A 16,204-nucleotide genomic window follows, 5' to 3' on the forward strand; every position below is an offset into this window, starting at 1 on the left:
CAAATCGCCATCAGCTGTTCTCACCGGCATCTCCAGCACCGCCCCGTTGAGCCCACTGCACCACTCCTCCCCTGCAGCCGCACCCGGGACCACACCTCCGCCACAGCCATTAATCCTGAGAAGCCTAAAACTACCTAAAACTATCTTTTGAAAATTTCTCTCCCAAATCCTCAGTGTAGAAAAGCACCTTTTTCTTCAAAACTTGGGCTTGGGTTAATAAATGATGGCTTATACCTAATCGAGTTAATTACATATGAAAATATACAAATCTAAAGTACCAGTAGTGTCACAGTCTGGCGAGGGCAGACTGTATGAATTGAAAAAAGGACCCAAAATGCAGACTCCAAGGAACAGGGAACACAACTTGAATGTTAACCAAAAGCGAGCCATTTAATATGGCTGGTAAAAAAGGTACAAACAAAGGGCAAGGCAAACTGAAGCAAAATTAACACAAACCTAAACTGGGAAATCTAAACAAACAATAAGAAAAACCTAGACAAGGAACTCGGAAGCATGGGAAACATGGCGTGGACAACAGACGACCTGACAATCACACACTGAAAACAGAGGACTTAAATACACAGGAGGTGATTAGGGGAAGTGGGAACACATGGAGGAACAGCTGACTGACATGAGCCTAATGACAGGACAAGGGAAGTGAAACTAAATACAATGAACAAAGAACACACGACTCCTTCAAAATAAAACAGGAAACATGAGACAGACATGATAATACAAACTTGATAACATAAGACACGCAGCATGAAACACGAAGGGTGAGGGGAAACTTAAATACAGGGGAAGAAAACACAAGGAGTCTAATAACCAAATGAACTTAGATAACCTAATGAACAAAATAAACTCAAACTTAAAACGCTGGGTCAAAAGACCCAGGATCATGACAAGTTGTAAGGGGCTTAACCTTTTCGCAACCATCTGCTGGTAGTGACCTATTTATTTAGCCTTAAGGATTAGCCTTACATCTAATCCAGTGTTTCCCAACCTTTTGGAGCCAAGGCACATATTTCCCATTACAAAAATGACACAAAAAACACATCAGGTTAGACTGACTATTTTTTCCCCCCAAATATTTACCTATCGATATTATGTGCTGCACTGTCTCACTCGCAGCATGGCTATGTAATTTCTTCTTCTTCTTCCAATTTACTGGCAGCTGGCCACCCATTTAACTGGAGAAAGAAGTTGTACTGCCCTCTAGTGGAAGGGAATGTAATTGTTCTGCCCGTCACTCACGCTGGTCGCTTAGAGTAGCGGTCCACATCCTTTTTTGCGTCACGGACTGTTTTACGTCCAACAATATTTTCACGGCCTTTAAGGTGTCATGGATAAATACAACAAAATAAAACCAGTACTGGTACCAAAAAGAAGATGATTTTATGTCCAACAATATTTTCACAGCCTTTAAGGTGTCACGGATAAATACAACAAAATAAAACCAGAACTGGGGCCCGTTCTTCGTACGTCACTTACTACATCCAAGATCAAATGACACATCCAAGACCAAACCATCGCGCTAACCGTGAGCTCGCTAATCCGGTTCCCCGAACACACCTGCTGTTGACGATCAGTACAGCTGGACTGAGTAATGTGAATCACTGGGTGTCGTAAAAGGGGCTACGCATCGATAGTAGAAACATTGATCGGCAACCCTCTGATTGGTCGGCGAAAATGTCGAAGGAGCGCGCTCGGTATTTTTCGGCAGCAGAGCAAGAACTCTTGAGTGAGGGATTTCAGGAGTTTCAGAGTTTAATTAAACGCAAGGGAACACTGCAAAGGCTGCAAAAGCAAGGAGAGAGGGCTGGCAGAAAGTTGCTGACAAATTAAACTCGTAAGTAATTTAATAATAACAATAATAATGGAGATTTATATAGCGCTTTTCAAGGCACCCAAAGCGCTTTACAATGCCACTATTCAGTCACTCTCACATTCACACACTGGTGGAGGCAGCTACGGTTGTAGCCACAGCTGCCCTGGGGCAGACTGACAGAAGCCAGGCTGCCATATCGCGCCATCGGCCCCTCTGGCCAACACCAGTAGGCGGTAGGGTAGATTTATTATATTACACTATATTATCCAATATTATATTACATTATATTATATTGTCATATTATATCCCCTTTCACATTAGAGCCACAACAGGACCCACTAGAACATGGGAACAAGTAAAAGTGACATATAAGAATATTCTACAGAATGGTAATATTTATCACTTATATTGCTTTTCGTCTCTTGGAAAGAGACCCTGAAATAATCTGTTAGTTTGTTCATAACAGCAACCAAGAAAAGGGCAGAGCAAAAAAAGACAGGTGGTGGTCCTGCACCCCCTCGTCAACAAGTTGGTTAAGTGAATAATACCCTCACGGGAATATCGATATCTCTCAATGAGCACACTGTCGCGCTGAGCTAAAGGATCCTGTCTATCCCGCAATATACGCTGAATTCTGAGAACTCTCCTTATCAATCTTGCACCTTCCGCAATGGGCTGCTCGCGTATACGGACAGGACATGGCTGCGACAGACTTCCCAAATCCACCTTCGCTTTTATAGCCGTGGTCTCCCATCTTGATTACACGAAGTAATTTCCAATTACTACTCTGAAATATGAATTACATCTGTAATAATCACATACATGTAATAGAATGTTAATAGTACATTTCCCTTTTTTAGGAAATGACCTGTATGTATCTGTGTGAAATCAATAAATGGATCAAGTGCTGCAGGAGTGCTGCATTATCTTTAGTTACATTGATAATATTTATTTATGGTGAAACAGTGGTGGAATATCGCTGTTGCTTTCGTATAAATGAAGCGGACATACCTGCGTGGCCGCGATCTAATCCTGTTTACATAAAGTGAACCTGCTCCCGAGCAGGTTTACGCTTACGGCTCTGTTGCTATGGCAGCAAGTCCCGGATGAGCTTCGGGGAACCGAACGATCCAAGATCACGCGAAATCGTCAACAATCAAATCCAGCTAACCTACTTAGCGAGGTACGAAGAACAGGCCCCGGGTACCAAAAAGAAGATGATTTATTCATAACACATGGGAAAAGACCCAGGGAAACAGAGTTAAAAGCAATTTAAAAAAGTAACGCTAAAAACCCTGAAAACCATGAATTTCTCACCCGAGCCTCAAATGACCGTTACCTGGTGTTGGGGATCGCTGGCTTAGAGTACCAATCAGGTGAAACCAAATAATCTGTTGTTTATTTAATGGACCAGCATTATCAAATAAGAGAATATTTTTTGGTTGAATGAACTGCCAAGAAAATCCTTAAAACCTTTGTGCCCTAGTGTTGATGAATCCAAATTTGCAGGTCAGATTAATTTCCATTCATGAACCACAGGTGTAAAAGCAACTGCACCCTAACCATCATTAGCAGACATGCTGATGCTGTTTACTCTGGGACTCTGAAACCATCTGTGCTAAAGCTCTGTATCCTGTATACTCAAAGTTATTACCTCCAATAAATTACACCAAAATCAAAAAAAAAAAAAAAGAAACCAAATAATCTTCCATGGCACAGTGGTTAGGAATTGTTAAGCAGAATAAAGGTCAAAATTTCAAATTTGACTAGAAAGATATGGTCGAGCTTCTCAAACTATGCATGTTTTATAGGTGGCTACAATGCAGCCTAACCCTGCCATTGCCCTGAAGTGGTCCACTGTTGGATGTTAAGAGGTTAAAAGGGGTTCTCCACCAGACTTCCAGATTAAAAATTGCAGAAGAACAGGGGAAAAAAAGAAAGACTGCAGGATGGAGTGCAATCCCCTAGCACTATCCACACATAAATTACAGAACACGGCTACTGACAATCTGTTTCCTGCACTGTATCTGATGGATGTACAGCAGTGTATAAACACAAGTGATTAGGAGTCACTCGTGGGTTACTTGTTAGGCAAATGGGTTCAGTCAAGTTCAGTGCAAAGAAAGTTGGGTTAATTTACATCATTACAATAAGAAAAGGTCAGATACGAATTTTTTCATTGCCATGTAAACACAGTTCCAACAAACAGCCAACAACAAGAGTAAGAGCAGATCTAAAGTGATTCATATTAAATAAAAAGATGTGACTCAATTAGAGAAAATTAATTCTGAATGACTGAATCGGCCTCGGGGTGGGCTTGATTTGTTATGCCTTCCTATCTCCCTGTTGCTATTGAATGATTTGTTTTTTAAACTTACCCTGCCCACCTCCCTTTTCTTCTCTTTCAATCTGTCTCTCATAGCTGTTGGTTATATAGAAGTCATACACAACCATTTCTATCTCATCTACTTTTATGTGTGACAAGACACATATACAGGGTGGGCCATTTATATGGATACACCATAATTACATGGGAATGGTTGGTGATATTAAAGTCCTGTTTGTGGCACATTAGTATATGTGAGGGTGCAAACTCCTCAAGTTGGGTGGTGACCATGGTGGCCATTTAGAAGTCGGCCATCTTGGATACAACTTTTGTTTTTTTCAATAGGAAGAGGGCCATGTGACACATCAAACTTATTGGTAATGTCACAAGAAAAACAATGGTGTGCTTGGTTTCAACGTAACTTTATTCTTTCATGAGTTATTTACAAGTTTCTCTTTGTTCACAGCCATTGACATGTCGAAGAGGTTAACACGTGAGGAGCGGATCGAAATTGTGTTGATATCTGGTGAACGCAGTAACCGGGTCATTGCAGCAGATTTCAATGCAAGACACCCTACGAGACCACCCATCTCCCATGCTACAGTTAGCAAACTGCTTGCTAAGTTTCGTGAAACTGGTTCAGTGTTGGATTTGCCAAAATGTGGACGCAAGAAAACTGTCACTAATGAAGAAACATCAGTGGCTGTCCTAGCTTCATTCAGCAAGAGCCCACAGCGTAGCACTCGCCGCATGTCACTGGAGAGTGGCATTAGTCGAACATCCCTTTGGCAGATATTAGCTACTCACAAATGGCACCCTTACAAACTCCAGCTACTGCAGCATCTCAACGAGGATGACCCAGCACAGAATTTGCAGAATGGGCAAAACAAAAATTGGAACAGGACCCTCAGTTCACGCAGAAGATTTTGTTCAGTGATGAGGCAAACTTTTATGTGAATGGTGAAGTTAACAAACAAAACCACCGCTATTGGTCTGACACTAACCCACATTGGATGGATCCCTCCAAGACTGTTGGAACAACAAAAGTGATGGTTTGGTGTGGTATATGGGGACAACGATAGTGGGTCCATTCTTCATCAATGGAAACCTCAAGGCCACTGGATATTTGAAATTGCTACATGATGATGTGTTTCCCTCTTTATGCACTGAAGCTGGCACGTTCCCTGAGTTTTTCCAGCAAGATGGTGCACCACCACATTATGGGTGCCAGGTCCGAGCATTCCTAGATGAACAGTTTCCTGGAAAGTGGATTGGTCGTTCGTGGGCCAGTTGAATGGCCCCCAAGGTCTCCCGATCTGACCCCCTTAGACTTTTATCTTTGGGGTCATCTGAAGGCAATTGTCTATGGTGTGAAGATACGAGATGTGCAGCACCTGAAACTACGGATACTGGATGCCTGTGCTGGCATTTCTCCTGTGGTGTTGCTATCAGTGTGTGAAGAGTGGGAGAAGAGGGTTGCATTGACAATCCAACACAATGGGCAGCACATTGAACACATTTTATAAGTGGTCAGAAACTTGTAAATAACTCATGAAAGAATAAAGTTACGTTGAAACCAAGCACACCATTGTTTTTCTTGTGACATTACCAATAAGTTTGATGTGTCACATGGCCCTCTTCCTATTGAAAAAACAAAAGTTGTATCCAAGATGGCCGACTTCTAAATGGCCACCATGGTCACCACCCATCTTGAGGAGTTTGCCCCTCACATATACTAATTAGTATATGTGAGGGCAACTCCTCAAGATGGGTGGTGACCATGGTGGCCATTTAGAAGTCGGCCAATCTTGGATACAACTTTTGTTTCTTTCAATAGGAAGAGGGCCATGTGACACATCAAACTTATCTGTAATGTCACAAGAAAAACAATGGTGTGCTTGGTTTCAACGTAACTTTATTCTTTCATGAGTTATTTACAAGTTTCTGACCGCTTATAAAATGTGTTCAATGTGCTCCACAGGTTGACTTGTAATGCACCAACCATTCTCATGTAATTATGGTGTATCCATATAAATGGCCCACCCTGTATAATCCACCCAACTACCCAGAACCATGAGTCTAAACACACTATAGTACACACATTCATTCCTACACACACATTAATAAGTCTCCTTTTTAGCAAAACCCAGTACAATCGGCCTATTGAACCAAGTGTATTGATTCTCTCCTCTGCATTTCCTTTTACTCCTCCTTATTCCGGGCCTCCACTACTCTGCTCTGTGCTGTTTTTTTCTAGCCTCTCTATGTCTTAACCAGTCTATATTCTCCCCAGCATGTTGCTGTCTGAGCGTAATTGATTCAACTCTTCAAATCCTCCTGTCACAGGAAATATCTGTCTGTCTAGGTTCTTTTTGACCGTGATGGAAACTCAAGATTGAAAGGAAACCTAATCCCAAAAACAGCTTAAGAAGCCAAACTAAAAATCCAGGAAAAGCATGTATTACTTCCAGTGATCCAGTGAGTCTACTCCATCTGGATGAAACCACTCATTGCTTAACCCTCTTAATCCTTTATACTAAACTTATGTTATCTGAATATTTGTGTTTTGGCTTTTAAAATTTATTCTACAAAATATACCTTACATTTTTAGAAAAAAAATGCAAGTTTTATATCTATCTATAGCGTTATTTCTGATGGTTAAATCTAGGGGTGGGTTTTAATAATCGATTCATCGATTAAAATCGATTCTGGCTCGGATAACGTGATATCGATTCATGAAAATCCTGAATCGATTTTTTAATATAAATGTATTTTGCCCGAAATTCCAGAATCTCAGGTGAAACGTCACAAAATTTTGACAACCACCAAACAGCTAAAACAGTAAATGAGAGCAGGTACACGGATTCTGCACAAAGACGTAAACACAAAGCGCGGACCCACCAACGGATCAGAATCAGTGAGATGTTGCCTTTCTCACCCGACGGCACGGACACGGTCGGGGTTAGAAAGCCGACATCTCACTGATTCTGATGTTTCGGCGGGTCCGCGCTTTGTGTTTATGCCCTTTTTGCGCTGATTCTAAAGCGTTTAGTTTGATCTCTTTCCAAACAATATTGACCGAACCAGCAGCAAAAGAAGATACAAACTAAGCTTCACATAAACATCGTCATGAATTCCCTCTTGCTTTTGCTGTTTTGCTTCCACCACAATAAAATCACACTTCATGCACAGCTCTCTCTCTGTCTTTCTCTCTCTGTGTATACTTCAAGAACAGTTTCCCGTCTATCTCTGAAATCTGTTTTCTGCATTATTTGCTTGGTTGTTACGCACAAGACTACCGTTATTTACAGCGCTGTCGGCTGATGTTTTTTTTTTTCTTTTACTTACTTCCGAAAAGAAAGCCTAATTTCTGCTGTTCAATAGGCTTCTGAACAAATTTAAACTTTTTAAAATTATGCAAAATGCAAAACACTTAGCCGTGTCTCTAATAGAACTGCTGTAACTTCAGAGGTAATGTTCATATGTTGATTAATGGTTTTCTTTCGTTTTTGATGTACTGCAGAATATTTTTATAAAATCCCAGGCCAGGAAAATCACCTTCATGTTTTTCTGTGTTTTATCTTCAGCTACTTTGACACAAAGGCATCTGCTGTGATGCTTACACCTTTGATAAAGTCTCGAGTGTCAGCTTCCTTTTTATAGATACAAAAATATGTAAATGTACTGATCTGAATTATAATATTTCTGACTGAGGCAAAATTGTAGCAACAATTAGCTAAGTCAGTTAGCATTAGTGAGCTAACTTTAACGAACTTTAGGTAATGTCAGGAGCAGTGAGGTACAAATTAGAGCAGGGCGATATGGCCAAAAATATTTATCACGATATATATTTGAAAATTTGCGATAACGATATAACTGACGATATAATTGATGCGAGACAAAATACAACTCCACAACATTACTAGCGCAAAAAGACAACCTTCCATTTATTTTCACTTAAACAAGAAGCTGGTTTTTATGTACATTAAAGCTTTATAAAAATGTAACAGTGCAAATGCAAATTCCTTGCTGAAAGTTTAACCAAAAGGCATTTCCAGTAGAAATGGGCTGACATATCCTGAGCATAACCATGTATAATATCCACTGAAGTTAAAAAGAGGTGCTTTGCAACATTAAACTGCAGTGTGCAGTACGTATTTTTCGGACCATAAGGTGCACGGGATTATAAGGCACATTAAGCGAAACAAAGCAGTCAGATAAATCAAACTTTATTAAACTCATTCTTCTTGCTTCCTCCACTTCTGTACCATTGATTCATTAATGTTGAATTCTCTGGCAGCTGCTCTATTCCCATGTTGTTGCAGTATATTAATGACTAACCTCGTATTGTGGATGGATTATCTCAGTTGTTCTCCTGACTGAAGTTTGGTCCGTTTACAGCATCCTGCCATGCGATTGCATTTGTCTCTAACCATGAGGAACCTTCACGTTAACTTTTATAAGTGGAAAAGTGTTAGTGTTCGTCCTCCAGCTTCACTGTTTATGTTATGCTAACATAGCTGTGTCGCTAGCGATCACGTAGCACATCATTATATACCAGCTAGCCCAACTTCAGTAACCCTACAAACGTCACTGCTGTTTAGTTTCCTGTCTTCATTTATGTTGGAAGTGATAGCAGAGCTGTACGTTTGAATTTTTTCAGAAATCTCTCAGTCAGAACATGCTATATCATGCTTAGGTAACTAGCGAAACTAGCGAGCTAACTTCCGCTAGCTTCCTGCTAACTTCTAACTCCGTTAAATGTAATAACTTTTGTTTTCATGGATGCCTGGAAGTTAAACTTTATAGTTACACCTGGTAAAGCAGCAATGCTGATCGTTTTATTAAAGATGAAAGAATTTAGACAGTTTTTAACTCTAAGTGATGCTGCAGTGTTGTTTGACCTGAAGTATACGGAGTTTAGGACCCAGATTACTCCCAGATTTAAGAGCATCTTAGTCCGACAAATACGACAATAACGACGGCCGCTTGCATGTTCTGCAAAAAAATGTGCTTTGTTGTGTATCTGACGGACAAACACCAAACCAGTTCCACATCACTGAAGTTGCACCATTTTTACAAACCAATTCTGGTTCATCTGTTTCACTCAACAATCGGCCATGTGCGTATGAAAACAAAGGCACTGCGCATGCGCGTTTTACTCATTCTATCGCGATATTTCATTTTCCTATCGTTGCCTAACATTATACCGGTATTACCGTGAACGGTATAATATGGCCCAGCCCTAGTACAAATTTAAACATTTAATACAAGTTTGATAACTTACCTTATTGTTCTTAAAAAAAAAAAATCAGTCTCCAAAAATGTTCAAAATCCAAGCACTCTGTTTATCTTTACTCTGTATGCTGCACTGACTGACACAATCTTCGGACATGACCAGAGAATACTGAGTGCTTTTCAAATGTACCTCCGCACAAGGAGGAGACGAGTTGGAGCTGTGCGCTGAGAACTGAAACAAACGTATACTAGTATTCTTAACCCTCTGGGGTCGAGGGATGTGCCAGTGCATCAAAATCACATAATGATGATAATGATGGATTGGATTTATATAGCGCTTTTCAAGGCACCCAAAGCGCTTTACAATGCCACTATTCATTCACTCTCGCATTCATACACTGGTGGAGGCAAGCTACGGTTGTAGCCACAGCTGCCCTGGGGCAGACTGACAGAAGCGAGGCTGCCATTTCGCGCCATCGGCCCCTCTGGCCGATGGCGCGTATCAACCAATTTAAGACGATACAGCTATAAGATGCAGACTCAGAGTCTCCATTTTAACTTGGGTAGAAAGTGTGGACTTCAAACTATATACCAGTTTTTGAATTGTGTCGATGGGCCACGTAAAACCAGAGTTATGATAAAAAAATACACGCTATGTTTTTTTCTGAACAAAACAGTGGTGTTTACAACAGGAAGAACAGTAAAAACTGCGTTTTCTACAGACAGTGCTAGCAAACACTCTCTGCTTGTGAGTGGAAAAAAGAAAAAGCACCCCTTCCCTATTGGTGTTAAAATTTACCATGTCAGCCAATCAAAAAAATGATATGGCAACATGTGGCACTTGGTTGTTTAGGGAGAAGGGGAAGTTTTAGGAGTGACACCAGGGAAGGAAAGCGGGCGAGCGAAAGAAAGAGAGAGAGAGAGAGCGAGTTTTCATATGTGAGACATTAGTGACGTTTAGTGTGTTTGCAGGCTATAGTTAGTGTGTTGTGTAGTTATTGTCTTGTATTGTGTGTCAGTTATACTGCTGAATGTCACATTTGCTCCAAAAAAGCCATCAAAGGCAGATTCCAGTGTAAACGCTGTTCCCACATGGAAAACTGGACTGATGCACCTCCTGCTGTCAGACCTGCAGGGTTTAGGCCTGTGCTGTTCTCCTCTGTCTTATACTGAACACAAACTATTTTTTGGACTGGCACAAATAATTTGTGTGCCTTCTTATTTGATGCAGAACACCTGATTGTTCTGTATATAGATTTAATTTATTATTAAATTATTATTATATAAAAAACACCTGAGGCCTTGGCTGCATTTTTAGGTAAATAGTACCATATAACTTTTGTATTTGCATTTCAAGTTATGAAAATGATTCGTTAAACATGTTTGTGGGTTTTACAGTAAAAAAAAATATAACTTTTTTCTACTCGGATTTGGAATTTTTTGTCTGAATATAGATCAATTGTGCTAATATAGTATGCCAAAATGAAAAAAATTCAGATATTTTAGGTTGTGCTGAAAATAATGATACCAAACAAGGCAAGATAAACAGTTTTTAAAGGTGAAATATAGAGGTAAAATCAAAAGTAGTCAAAAACGGCCAATTATACCCTGGACCCCAGAGGGTTAAACGATGTTACGCCGGACGTCCACTTTGTTGAAATTACAATGTGCAGAAGATGGACTACAAAATGCACATCTTACTTCTTTCTTCTTCTTCGTTCTAACCCTGCTGTTTTATGCAGGTCATTAAAAAAAGAACAGCCTGCGAAAATATCCCTCCATTAGAGTGCAAAAGCTTTCCTTTGAAAGCTGCTAGGTTTACTGAAGAGGCACATATTTGATTCATCTTATCTAATTACCAAATATGTGCCTGTCCGGTTTCAATAGGTGTGTGTTTTATGAAGGGATGCCAAATGTTATAATTTTTCTGCAAAGCTAATTTACCTATGGGTATAAATAAAGTAACCTTGAACCTTGCTCAAACACAAACATCTATCCTTTTTCTATTTGGCAGACTCAACACAGTTTGGTTCACTGCTTCCTCCTACTGGTGAAATGTCATTGCTTCCTTTGTTGTTACTGAATTACCTTGAGTTGTCTTTCCTCAAAAACAACTAATAAACTGTTCTTTTCAAAACAGTAAAAAATTTAAATGGAAAAGAAAAACAATCAACCCATTTTTTCATAGGGTCATTTATGAGTTAAAATCTGGTGTTTTTTCTTTTTCTTTTTTTTTACTCTCACAGTGCAGGCACAATCCAATATAACTTGTCAAACAACTTCTGACATCTAATACCAAAGCATTTTGGATCAAAGCAGTATCGCTTCCATCCCTGAAAAAGATACAACCAGGTTCAGCACCTCTGATATCCAATCCTGTAGACTGATAGGGGAAAGTACAAGAACCTTGATTAGAGTAATGCAGCATGTAGGAGCTAGAATGACTCGAAACCAAATAAGTCTCCTATCTCCTGCCACAACCTTTTCATCTCCAGAAAAGCAGCATCCAGTATACCAGTGTCCGTTATTTAGTCACTGGTATCTTTCCATATGTTTCTATGTATCTTTTTTAACACATCATCCTGTCCACTGAACTCTTACTGTCACCTCTAAAGTCAAATGTGAATTTTAAGAATGATTTTTTTCCCCACAGGATCCTGTTAGAATACAATCAGCTAACACACCACAGACAAACAGAGACCTGAGACTGCAGAGGAACACAATCTGCCTCACTGCTTCAAACACTTCTGACATTCAACCCTTTACACAGACAAGCTCAACATTTTTTTTATCAATCTAGAAATCAGCTGCTGCAGTCAGTGTCATATACACAACATCACTGCCTGAAGACACTCAGAACAAAGAGCAGCTGATAAAACCCACTGTCGAATACAACTCTGTCATACCCCTCTGACTAGGTGAGGGAGTGTTTTTTGTCGTTTAGCACAACACGCGAGAAACCATATACCTACCACGGATATATCCAGGGTAGGTACAGTATAAAGTCCTTAAACAACAGAAATATCATTTTAGTGTAAACAAGCTCTCCAGGTAGCTCTGAATGTCATTTAAAATCGTGCGATAAAGTCAAAAAAAGCAAAAACAAACCCAGCTTTTCTTGTCTAAATTTGGACACACAGGTCCATAAATACAGCGATTTGTTACTGCAGGGTCAGAAAAAGGGTCAAACAGCTCCCCTGACAAATTCTACATTTACAGATTTACTTGTTTACACATACAACAGTTGCATGGCCATGTGCCTTTTTTGTAGCTTGCTCTACTGTCTTAACCTTCTTAGGTGTAAAATTGTAGTGACTTTGTCACAAGGGGTTTTGGTAAATGGACTGGTTCTTAGCACTCAAAGCACTTTATACAACATGCCTCATTCACCCATTCTTGCAAACACTTTTTTCTGTGCTTACTGTCTAGCATTCACACTGCAATTGATGCCCAAGGATATTTGGCATGCACACCGGAGCAGCCAGGGATTGAACCACCAGCTTTCCGATTAGTAGATGACCTGCTCTACCTCCTCAGCAACAGCCAGGCAGTTACTAAATTTACAATAAAGAATAAAATAAAACAAAGCAAACAAACACAAGAAAAATATTTGGTACTACCAGTGCTGCCCCTCAGTCGCCTAGTAGATGGATCTATTGTATAAATCTGAAAATCCTCAGTGACTTCAACCTCTTTGAGATTTTTATTAAAGTCCAATATATAAAGTTTACACCCCCAACAAACAAGGCATGTTATATTATTCTTATTACATATAAACTACTGTTAGTATTAAAACCAACTTAAGATGATCAGTAACCATTAAAACACACTAAGCCAGACAGCTGTTAACATGGCTGTGTACTCACTGCCTTTAAAACACTGCAAATCAATAATCTAATCAAGGGCAATCATGGCTCCATTAGGATTTAATCAGGCTCTGTAATTACATGTGAACAAGGTAATTACACTTTGATAACATGTAACCACCTCAGTGGGCTGTGCCTTGCATTCAGAGCATGTCTCCCTCCTGCTTGGTTAACTGCGATGCCTCTGCTCTTGGCTGTTTTACTGAAGAATGCTCAGCACACTGCAGCTCCCTCTCGAAATTACAAAAGCAGGCTTGAGTCTGCTAACATTGAATATACAAGTGCCTGTTTAAGTTGCTAAGACTGAGCAATGTTAATGCTTTCTAAAGTAGTTAGTCTTGAGCACACATGTCACATTGCTTGCTTGAAGAAGTTCTTTTTCAAAACTGTTCACATTCACTACATACACACACCAGATGACAGTCATTAAAAAAGTCAGACAGGTCCTTCCACTGAATAAGAACTTATTTTAGGTTGATAAAGGTAATTTAGTCTTCCAGTTAACAGAGTGTTAGAGCATTTTAAATCTGTTGCTGACATTCCCAGATGACTGGATTACATGTGAATCTACTCACTTAAAAACAAAGTAACTGAGAAAAAATGAAGCAAAGACTGAGACCCCCTGAGTTAAGACAGAGAAACATTTTAGTGGCTTTCATGGAAGTGTTTTCTAAGACCGAGACTTGAACCGCAACAATAGTGTGCCTTTCAGATCTGAGCTGATTGAACCTGTTTGAAATGTTAAATGAGACCTGAGGCCAGATATGAAGTGGCTGCATTTTTACCCGACTTCAACATGCTGACTCAGTTTATCAAGCTGAACTAACAGATCTTCTACTGCTCACTGTGTCAATGGCATTTACTTCATTGATAATTCTTAACATCCATCCCATTTTAGTTTTTTTTCCATTGGACTCAAAGTAAAAATATCATATTGACAGTAGATAACAGAAAATGTTATTTAAAAAGTGCTTCCTGTATGTGTTCAGACAAGTCTTCCTGTCTGACCACACTTTGTACTTAGGTTACTGGGAGTTAAAGGATTACCTTTGCTGAATATTTTTAGGAATATGATACAAAACACGTGGAATAATAACACTTATGTTATGTTTTACTTGGGCAAAACTGCAGTTGGGGTAAGTCATCAATGACTTACTCTAACACTGCAATTGAAAGATGCAACTTATGAACTTATTTTTATTAAATTGTCCTCCAAAGTTTTCACAAACTGACACACCTCAAAAACTATTCACATTTTCATTTTTTTTACCAGAGATCCCTTTTCACCTTCCTCTACAACAGAAAAATATGGTATGGTTTGGGTCAATACCAGTGATGATTTTGGCCTCTTCTGTCCCCTGATTGTTAATTCTTAGGAGAACTTTTTTTTAAAAAAAAACCCACAAATGTTATAATCTGATAACACACAGTTTGATTTAGGAGTACTTAGATCTCATAAGGTTATTGTTTCAAATTTATTTAAGATAAATGGAAACCTATTAATACAATTTGACAAGTTTGACACATGCATGTTAGCACAGATCAATATGACCAGAAAAACACTATCAAATATATGAAGCAACTTAATGCATCCCCTGCATGGCAAGGAATCTTTTTTCTATTGCTACATTAAGCTACAAAATTCTCACCTGATGTTACAAACTCCATAAGCTACAAATGTGTACCCCCTGTTTGTGGGGTACATTAAGTGTACCTCAGAAGGTGCAAGACCAGTGGCAAGCCTTTGTACCTCAACAGGTAGAAAAGTATTAAAGTGTAAAACAGAAACAAACCCTGTGTAATGCGCTCACAAGCAAATCAAAAAAATGCCCTGATTTCACATAAGTCCATGAGAAGCAGCAGAAAAATGGCACAGCAATCTTCCTGCCATCTGTGTCTCATCTGTAGTCCCAACTGAGGCACCTCTGAGCAGAGCTGGATCTATACTTCAGCTACAAATGCTTCCGGCTCAGCACTAATGTCGCTCTTTTACACGTTTTAAGATGGAAGAGATTAAATAAATCACCTCCCCACTATCCACCTCACCTAAATATCACTCCCCGATAACTTCAGAGCTCGAGGCATTGTTGAGGGCGACATTAAAAAAAAAACAAGAAGTGAAACGATGGTACTGTAACTCAAATTAAGGCACAAATCTGTGAATGACAAATGACAGCAGAGGATAACGTGAACACTATTGAGTACAAGTAAAGTGGAATGGCTGAACAGACTGATGGAGAAGGGCTACACACACACACACACACACACACACACACACACACACACACACACACACACACAGAGTAGGAAAACCAAATGGATTGCATTTACATACATTTACTGTATGTGAAAGCAGAAGTCATGCACAAAAGTTGAGAAAAGGAAAAAAAAGTAAACACACGTGTGCACACACAGATACAGAAAAGTCCCACTGAAATGCCTATTATAAATCAACTCAAAGCAGCAGCCCTTATGCTTCAAAGTCATCTCTGAATCGCTTATCGACTCATTGAGCCACACTATAGGAATACCAATTTATAGTCTTCTATCATATCACTGAAAGAGACAAGGGGACAGAGTGAGATGAGGGGCGAGAGAGGCAGGCAGACAGAGAGTGAGAGGCAGGGAGAGCGAGAGTGAGAATTTCAAATACCTGTTTATACATTTGAATTGCACAGAAACAGAAAAAAAATTACTGATGTTCACTCCTGGCATATATGAATATATGAATACACTCTCTCTCTCTGTCTCATACACTGACACACACACACACACACACACACACACACACACACACACACACAGACTTTCAAACCACATTCATACAATCATAGTTGTACAAGTTTCTCAATTATGTAGTCAACATAGATTGTAGTGCAACACTATATCTAGTTTTTCTTTTTTCTTTGGCTGTCCTTGTCTCGTGATGGCTAAATGTCATCTTGG

This window comes from Haplochromis burtoni, unplaced genomic scaffold, assembly GCF_018398535.1.
Source record: "Haplochromis burtoni strain Fernald_Lab_line unplaced genomic scaffold, NCSU_Asbu1 Contig_670, whole genome shotgun sequence".
Lineage (NCBI taxonomy): Eukaryota > Metazoa > Chordata > Actinopteri > Cichliformes > Cichlidae > Haplochromis > Haplochromis burtoni.